We start from the raw sequence: 9,661 nt of genomic DNA, 5'->3' as shown, positions 1-9,661 counted from the left end.
CGAGATGGGGGCGGAGGCACTCGGGCTGCACGTGCGGACGTGGAGCGGAGGCGCCAAGCTGGACGTGAGCAGCCACTGAGCAGCTGTCCTGCCCAGTGCCGAACTTCTCTAGGTGTTGTCTCATGTAACTCCTATAATTTCCAAATGATAAAGAATTGAAATTCACAGGGTTCAGAGAACTTGCCCAGGTTGACACAGATGGGAAATGCAGTGAGGACTTGACGCCAGGATTGTTTGAAATCCTATTTCCCCTTAGATGTTTCAGTTCACACTCAGATGTTTCAGTTTGCTCTCAGTGATGGGTGCTGGATTACCAGGTGCTCCAATTGAAGGGACTCAGATGAATCAGAAAAGCCTTGAATATGACCTTCGTCCTGAAATGGCCCATGACTCTATCTCCTTATTCCTGGTCCTAGCTATTTAGACTGGTAGCTCCTGCCACAGGTGGTGGGTACCCTGCAGGGGCTAGGGCTTCACTCTACTAATTGGTAATGGTGTTTCTTGATATTGACCCATATATGTACACGATATTGACAATGACAGCAAAGTCCATGCATTTACTCTGGATCTATTCCTTCTAAGGACTAATGGGAATTTTCTGCCATTTGGAAATTTTTTCTCTTGTGAACCAAACTGTGCAATTTGAAAGAAATGGTTCTATTTAACCACCTTTCCTCCTAGTGGCTTTTTTTAGAATTTATAACTAAATAGAATTTTAGTCAAATATCGCTAACAACACCCAGTTCTTGCCCCTCTAGAACAAATAAACCATTTCTGTGTTGTAGGAGCTAAGAGGACTGGATTTAGATTCAAGAGAACAAATCCGCCGAGATCTAATCTTATCTCTGACGCTAAATTACTGTGTGACTTAGAGTAAATCCATTCTCCCTTAGAATCACGTTTCTCAGCTATACATGCAGGGCCTGGAGCACACTTTTGTTCTCAAAGTGGTTTAGGGAGCAGAGCAACGCAAAGTTTGGCTTCTCTTGTCCTACATGCAATGAAATTATTATGATTCCTATATACCAACTGGAAAGTTTTTTTCTAGCAGAAAATGTTCTATATTTCTTTATTCTTCTAAATCTCAAATGGGAATATCATGTAAAATATTTTTAAGAAATAGATGAGCATAAAAAAAATAATCAAGGTCTACTTACCATGTACAAAGTAAAGGGTGGACCTGTCAAGCTGAGCAAAGACACTTGATATCAGCCATGATGTTTATCAAGTAATTTTTTTAATTGCTTACCAGCAGGAAAGCCATAGAAGGAGCTGAAAGTTCATGAAAATTAGTGCCAAGAAATGTTATAGTCTAGAAATTGTATTCGAGAATGTTTCCTTTTCTCATGAGGACCGAGAAAAGACCTCATGGACTTTCTTTTTTTTTTTTTTTTTTTTTTTTTTTTCATTTTTCTGAAGCTGGAAACAGGGAGAGACAGCCAGACAGACTCCCGCATGCGCCCGACCGGGATCCACCCGGCACGCCCACCAGGGGCGACGCTCTGCCCACCAGGGGGCGATGCTCTGCCCATCCTGGGCGTCGCCATGTTGCGACCAGAGCCACTCTAGCGCCTGGGGCAGAGGCCACAGAGCCATCCCCAGCGCCCGGGCCATCTTTGCTCCAACGGAGCCTTGGCTGCGGGAGGGGAAGAGAGAGACAGAGAGGGAAAGCGCGGCGGAGGGGTGGAGAAGCAAATGGGCGCTTCTTCTGTGTGCCCTGGCCGGAATCGAACCCGGGTCCTCCGCATGCTAGGCCGACGCTCTACCACTGAGCCAACCGGCCAGGGCCTGGACTTTCTTTTTATATAATGTAATGAGATAATGTGTGTAGAGTATCTAATTAATTGCTTGATGTGTAATAGAAGCTTTCTTAGCATTGTCCCATTTGATCTTAGAGGTAGATCATCTCTGTTAAGCTCTGAATTTCTCAAAAATAAAGTTTGAGCACCAAAGAATTAGAAGTATCCAAGATCATTGCCAGAATTGGTATTCTGTGATTCAAAGATACTTTTTCTCTAGGGCAATAAAGCAAGACTCTCGTGGGTTTGGAGTGGGGCTAGAGAGGGGTAGGTTTGAGGATGGGGGTAGGACATGCCAGATAAGCAACTGTCACAATTTTACCCACGAAGGCCTCGACTCAGTCCATTGATTATGTGAAGGCAATTCTCCCTGACATTCCAAATTCTGTGCTGTCTCGTGATTATATACAATACCATCTGTCAGCTCTGTAGCTGGTCCCTAATCTGTGTGATGACTTAAAGAGGAAAAACAAAACAAAACAAGAACTTTGCATTGAAATACACTAATACAGATGCTGTTAGACAGTCATCTTTCTAGGCACTGGCATGATAAAAAGTTGAAGGTTTGCAGACTTCTTACCTTCAAGCAGGTATGATCTAGTGACTTATACTCATGAGAATACACATACATACACCTAAGGCCAAATGGGGTACACACACTAATGCAAGCACAAAGCACATAGGGCTGGACATGTTTATTTTGATACAGGTTGTCTTTCTCAGGTTGGGCTGTTAATTGCTTTATTTACTTACTTTTTTTTTACTCCATCTCTCTTTCCCTACATGGAAGCAAGGATGCATTTGTTGAGATAAAGTTTCAGAGAGCCATTAACAGATTCTCCAAGTGACCCAGGCTGAACTTGTGGCATAAGTGAGAAATAAATCTGTGTTACAGTAAACCACCAACACCTTGAGATTGTTTGTTACACAGTGTAACCTAGACTATGCTAACAAGTGCAGCCAGAAAAAAATTGTTCTCAACCTTCTAGAACCTAGATCATATTCTCTTCATTCCTCTACAATCAGAAAGCACACTAAGGATCTTCTATATACCAGATCCTGGAGAGCTTTTCAGGAATTATCCTACTTGAACTCTCTATGGTATTTGATTTTGTAAACCATGGAATATTTTTCCCCTTTGCCTCTATGACACTCCATTTCAAAAGTAGTTTGAATAAGAGTAGAGAAAAGAATCCTGGGATATATTCATTTTGATATAAAAAATATCAGAGACTCTGACATTTTCTAAAGTCAATGAATAGTTGTTACATATCTATGTTGACAGAGTCAGATAGTTAGGACTCAACTATCTCTGGTAATAGAAAATAAATACTTTAAAAAGGCTCTCAAGAAGTTAAGTACAAGAAAAAAAGTCCTAAACTAAGCCATATCAATAACAATATAAAAATGTCCATTTTTATTCCTTAAAATTAATTTTTTTTTGTTTTTTGGGGTTTTTTTTTTGTATTTTTTCTGAAGCTGGAAATGGGTAGAGACAGTCAGACAAACTCCCGCATGCGCCTGACCGGGATCCACCCGGCACGCCCACCAGGGGTGACGCTCTGCCCACCAGGGGGTGATGCTCTGCTCCTCCAGGGCGTCGCTCTGTTGCGACCAGAGCCACTCTAGCGCCTGGGGCAGAGGCCAAGGAGCCATCCCCAGCGCCCGGGCCATCTTTGCTCCATGGAGCCTCAGCTGCGGGAGGGGAAGAGAGAGACAGAGAGGAAGGAGAGGGGGAGGAGTGGAGAAGCAGATGGGCGCTTCTCCTGTGTGCCCTGGCCGGGAATCGAACTCGGGACTTCTGCACGCCAGGCCAACGCTCTACCACTGAGCCAACCAGCCAGGGCCTAAAATTTAAATTTTTTATTTGCTAATTATGTAATAATGAATATAGACCATTTATACATACTAAAACAATTTCTTATATTACTATTATATTTATAACATTATTGATCATATTTATAACCTCAATAGAATGACCAGTATTTCCACTCCACAAAAGAAGGATGAATCAGAGAGATAAAGAAGGATTTTGACATTGTGAAAATTCCCCAAATATAAAGACAGTGAGCCAAGAACAATCAGCCTGTGCCTATAAAAAATGTCTTCGGTAAAATATTGCTGTTCCCTCAAACAGAACAAATACTGAATAAAGGGCACAGAGATGTAATGTATTCATTTTTGCATTTTGCAAAAGAAAGCTCCAATTTTGTCATTTGTTCTTCCCTTTCAGAAACCCCCTCCATTCTATTTCTGGTTTAACATTTATCGAGTTCCTCTGGTGCATGACTGTGCACAGACACCGGGCCTGTGCAAGCTTAAACCCAAAGAAAAGCAGAGCGCTTGAAATGCCCAGTCTAGTCAGCTAGATCCTCAATATCTGCGCAAATGAGAACAGGACACCTGATGCATACACATGTCTATTTTAATTTATTTTTTAAAAATTATTATTATTAAGTGAGAGGCAGGGAGGCAGAGAGACGGACTCCTGCATGTGCCCTGACCAGGATCCACCTGGCAAGCCCCCTATGGGTTGATGCTCTGCCCATCTGGGGCTGTTGCTCCTTTGCTTGACAACTGAGCTATTTTAATACCTGAGGTGGAGGCCATGGAGCCGTCCTCAGCACCTGGGCCAACTTTGCTCCAATGGAGTCTTGGCTGCAGGAGGGGAAGAGAGAGATAGAGATAGGAGAGGGGGAGGGGTGGAGAAGCAGATGGGTGTTTCTCCTGTGTGCCCTGGCCCGGAATTGAACCTGGGGACTTCCACATGCTAGGCCGATGCTGTACTGCTGAGCCAACCAGACAGAGCCTTAATTTCTTTTTAATGCTTATTTTTAATTTGTATTTTTGTGTACATTTTTAAATTGCCTTTTACTTTTTATTTTTTAAATGCTGGGTCTGCTCATTGAAGTTCTCAAGGATCCCTTCCTACCTTGGAAAGGCACCTCAGGTTTTGAATACAAGGGACGCCTCTATTGTCTTCTCAGCATTTGCCAGCTTGATTCCGAACCTTCATGTTTGACTTGTTCTGTGTTTTAATCCTGCCTCCATTCCCTCACGTCCACTGACAACTGATCTTACTGCTCATCCACTATATATATATCTTCCCTCCACTCTTCCACGGGAGTCTCTGACTGTTTACCTTTGTCTTTCCTCTGGCAATTGCATCTCCTTCTGCCTCTGGCTCTGCCTTTATACCCCTCCGAGCCACGCACACCTGTGTGTGCCCCAGCAGCCGGCCCAGTGATGGGTGCTGGGGCAGAGGGAGAGCATCAGGTGGCGGGGGGGCGGGGCTGACATCTCACAGGCACTGGAACCACTCTAGCAAACTTTTGTCCAAGACCAGTTATTTGAAAAATGGTTTCTGATGGTTCAGAGTCAAAAGTCCCCAGAGGACCAAGCTCGATCAGTAAAGGGGACAATGAGGGCAATTGCCTTGCCAGGATTCCTGCAGCCCGAGCAGAGACCTGGAGAGATCCAGCGCCGAGGAACCAGGCGGTCCTACGTCTGCCTGGGCTGACATTGGTGGTCTTAGAGCATTAGCACTGGACCCGAAGTATGACCTTGAAAGAACCTTGTGTGTCTTCTGTGTATCCATATGTATATATGAGAACACTATGTGCCAGTGTGCACGTGAGTACATGCCTGAATAGGTACAAATACACTTCTACGTGGGCAGGTATAGGAATCTGCATGCTCGGGGTGCAGATGTGAGGACCTATTACATGCTTGTAGGAAAGTGTTGTGCATGCCAAGAGATAGCACTCAGTAACCTGTGTACAGTGATTACATTATTCCATTTATTCAATTTCATAAATATTTATGGAATGGTTTAGTGATAATTAGAATAATAATAAGTAATAATCATGTGAACAAGGGAGAATTTCTACTAGAATATCTGTGAACCGAGGGGTTTGGCCCGGTACTGCTCAGGAGTGATCTGCGTGGCAGTGCTTCTTTGTGGGAACATCAGTCCGTCTTGCTCTCATCACTTTGAGAAACTGTGCTCACACTCTACTGGAACTCTGGGCCATTGTTTTCTTTTCAGTGGGTGCTGCTCTTATCACACTGGCCTCGTGTTATATAGCCCCCCTCCCCCCACTGCAGTTTATGTCGCTCTATTAATATAATTGTGCTGTATTGTATAAGAATTTCTACTAAGGTTCGAAGGTATTGAAAGGGAATTACAGCATGGGAGTAAGACATTTAAAAATAAACGCTGAAAAGATTGTTTTTAGCAACCAAGCAACAAAAACAAACCATGTCACTTACGAGGGTCCTATCATAGGTAGGTATCTGAAAGCCATAGGCATTGTCCTAATCCTTCAGAGTGTGGGTTCCAGTCTTCTCCTAGGAAAACCCACATCCGTCTTCAGGGATTGGTTTCACCCTAGATCCATTCTCTTCCGCCTACTTTAGCAAACAGCGGCCACAGTTATGCACAACATTATACATTTCCTAAAGACTGACTTGTTCTCTCAAGACCAAAGCATATGGAACTTCTGTAGAATAACAGGTCAAGATAGGTGATTAACCCAAGGCTGGTTGCTTTCCTGACCTCTGCACCAGAATGAAAAAATATATGTGCCCTCATTCTTCTTCAGTCTTTGGTCCCATATGGATAAACCTTGGGCTAAACACCTCACCACCAGGCCCCTCTACCCACACACATACACACATTGCCCCTGGGACAAACAATGTCAGAGACAACACTGATGAAATCAATACAGAAGAACATCTTCCTACAGCCTATGCAGTCTGTAAGGATTTTCCTGTGCCCAATGGGGATGGTGTTTTACTTTAGGAAACAGCTTTCTATTCCCATCTCAACTTCTCCCTTTCCCATGATGCACTGTTCCACAGCCAGGGATCCATGTAGACGCATGAAATAAGGTTCTTAACAGTATCGTTCCAAAGGACACTCCTTTATCTCCAGCCACCTCCCATTAGCTATGCAAAGATGAGGAACATGCTTTCCCTTTAGTGTTCTGCCTTTTCTTTGGGCCAGACCAAATTTTCAGGGTAGCCTTCCTCTTTGGGGAAATCTAATGATACATTTCCCATCTCTAGGACACCTTAGGGAACAGTGGGAGCAGAAATGCTCCTCTCATTATAATAATAATTTTACTTTAATTCATCCAACAGTTTATCACTTACAAAGAGCATTTACGACCCTCTGCACTAGAGGTTTAAAAAAATAAACTTCTTAAAATAATACAGTGGTCTCAGCTACATTGTCTCATTTAATGAATGATCAGGAACCTCCAGGGAACTAGGAGCTCTCCCTGCAATAGAGCATAAGGAGCTGCAGCTCAGGCATTTGGACTGTGACTTCATGGAGGCCACTGTGACTTGCATGGGCCTCAGCCTCCCCCAGTTACTTCTTAGGACAGTCACGTAATTTCTCATTCAGTTGCCTGTCCCTTTATTGGCAGTTTTGACTTGACCTTACAGCTGTGCATCTCAATTATCTCTAATCCATAGGCTGTTAAGATGCTAATGGGAGAATAAAGTCGGTACCTGAAGAAGACAGTCCCCTTTCCTGTCTGTGCAGCTGGCTGGCTTGCCGTCCTCAGGAACCCTCAGGAACAAGGGAGGGGGCTGACAGCCTTGGATTACTTCTTCAGACGTCACCAGTTCCATCCACGACAGGGTGCACTTCCACTTTAAACGGAGGCTTTAACGAGACTTCAGTCACCCAGGTTGCTTTCTGTGTGGCTCTGTTCTGTGAAAGGCATCAGTGACCATGTGGCAGGGGGAAGACACACAGGCAGCAGACATGGGGAAGCTTTTATAAGGTGTATAAATTGTACAGCTTTATAAATTTAATAAGAAAGCTTGTGTCTAAATTATGAGAATGTTCTTGAGCACGAGGCATGGATTTGGGGAACCTTTAGTATCGGAGAGTGTTTTATTGTGAAATAATAACCTGACTGGCAAGTCTCTGAGTTGGGTAAGTAGTAAAAATGACAAGAGGCATTCAGAGATGCTTTCATTGTATCCATTCATCACCTGAAAGTTTAATACAGTCAAGATTTACTGAGAGAATAATATACTCCTATATATTAAATGCTGGGAGTGTTATAACTTTGAATGTTCTTGGAAGCTCTCTATCCAATTACATATGCTCCTCCAGAAATTCAGCTGAGATCGCTGGCATTGCGCTCGATAGAAGCGATTTCAGACTACTGCCCATTGCGGATAATGACTTCTCTGTTTCCTTTCCCTTTCTTTCCAGCACAGCTTATGGGTTAGTTATAAGTCTGAATGACAGTGGTGTGGGCTTTTCCAAGGCTGAAGAAGACTCCAATGGAGTTGCCCAGGAGTGGAAAAGCATCAGCAGTCTTTCTTTGGGTGGCATGTGTATCTGAACAACATTGCCATGTCACATCTTGTTAATGAATTAGTCATTGTGCAGTGAGACTATCACGTTCAAAACCAAAACAACAGCTGCAAAGCTAAAGCAAAGCAGAACAACACGTGCGTGTGAGTCTTGACTGAGTCATTAGTCCTGTAGCCTTGGCAAGGCGTATACCGCACTTGAGTCTCGGGGTTTTGTCTTAATTTTGAAGGCCAGACCTAGAGGCTCAGAGAAGTTAAGTGAGGTGTGTAAAGTCATATGGTTCGTGCAGCGGGTGTTCCAGTCCAGACACTGCTCTTAAACACAACATAGATCCCTAAATTTGAAGATGAGGTAAAAAAGCACCAAACTCTGCTTTAAGAAGGTCCACTGGGGAGGTGGCTTCTTAATGAAACTCTGAAGAATGATGAGGCATCTTGTGGGAATGGGAAAAGCCATCTCAGGGCTAGGGACCCTTTTGGGCAAAGGCACAGAGATGGCGGCCACCAAGTGGGGTCCACGTGGCACTGAGAGGTGAGGTTTCACTGGGTATCCATGCCAGCCAGGCAGGCCCTGGCATACAGTTTTAAGGAGTATATCCTCTATCCTCTCAGAGGCGGGTTTTGCCTCTTCCTCCTCAACATTTATGTAATGATGCAGCCCAAAGGGAGTGGGTGTAAATTTTAAACAGAAACCCTGGAGGGGCTACATCGGGGAAGGGGACTAACAAGGTAAAGCTGGAGGTGAGAAGAACTTCGGTTTTGACCATCGGAGATTCATTTTGAGTAACTATGATGTTACTCTTCCTATCAGAAAGAATGTGATTGACCATTGTGTTCTATCCAGCATGCGCGCGCGTGCGCGCGCGCACACACACACACACACACACACACTCCCCATCCTGTCCTCTGCAGAACACCTTTAGGGCCCCTGTGAAATAAATAAATGTGCCTCACATTTCAAAGAGCATTTAAAAATAAATGTCACTGATGACAACTCTACATTAAAGTGAGAACTTGAAACAATTACAGCTTTATTTAAAGAAGCAGCATTATTTCTATTGTTATTCATTGCCTTTTAAAGGAAAATTGCATTTCCAGTGTAGATTACACGGGACCAGAATGATATGTAACACACAGGTCACCTGAGGGATCTGAACAATAGAAGAGGAGAACTTTTATTTTTTCCAGTTAAGAGGTTGCAACATAATTTAAGGGTATTGTTAAGCTAACATTAGAATCATAATATAATACCACTTAGCTAGAAGCCTCAACACCAGACCTATCAGACAATGAAGTTGAATTCACTGCAACCAGTCTTTCATACAATTCCTTTGTTACAAGCAAAATGTTTACAATGCTTAAAAATAATCTGTGGATAATCCTGATCTCAAGGCCCTAGGTGATTTCACTGACAATCAATCATAGATTGCTTATTGAATAGTTTACTATTTACTTTGGAATAATTAATTGACCCAGCTCTAACTCCATGATAGCAAATGACCAACAGAGCAAGTTGCTTA

The sequence above is a fragment of the Saccopteryx bilineata genome, chromosome 6 (assembly GCF_036850765.1).
Source record: "Saccopteryx bilineata isolate mSacBil1 chromosome 6, mSacBil1_pri_phased_curated, whole genome shotgun sequence".
Taxonomy (NCBI): domain Eukaryota; kingdom Metazoa; phylum Chordata; class Mammalia; order Chiroptera; family Emballonuridae; genus Saccopteryx; species Saccopteryx bilineata.
This window is presented reverse-complemented; position numbering follows the sequence as displayed.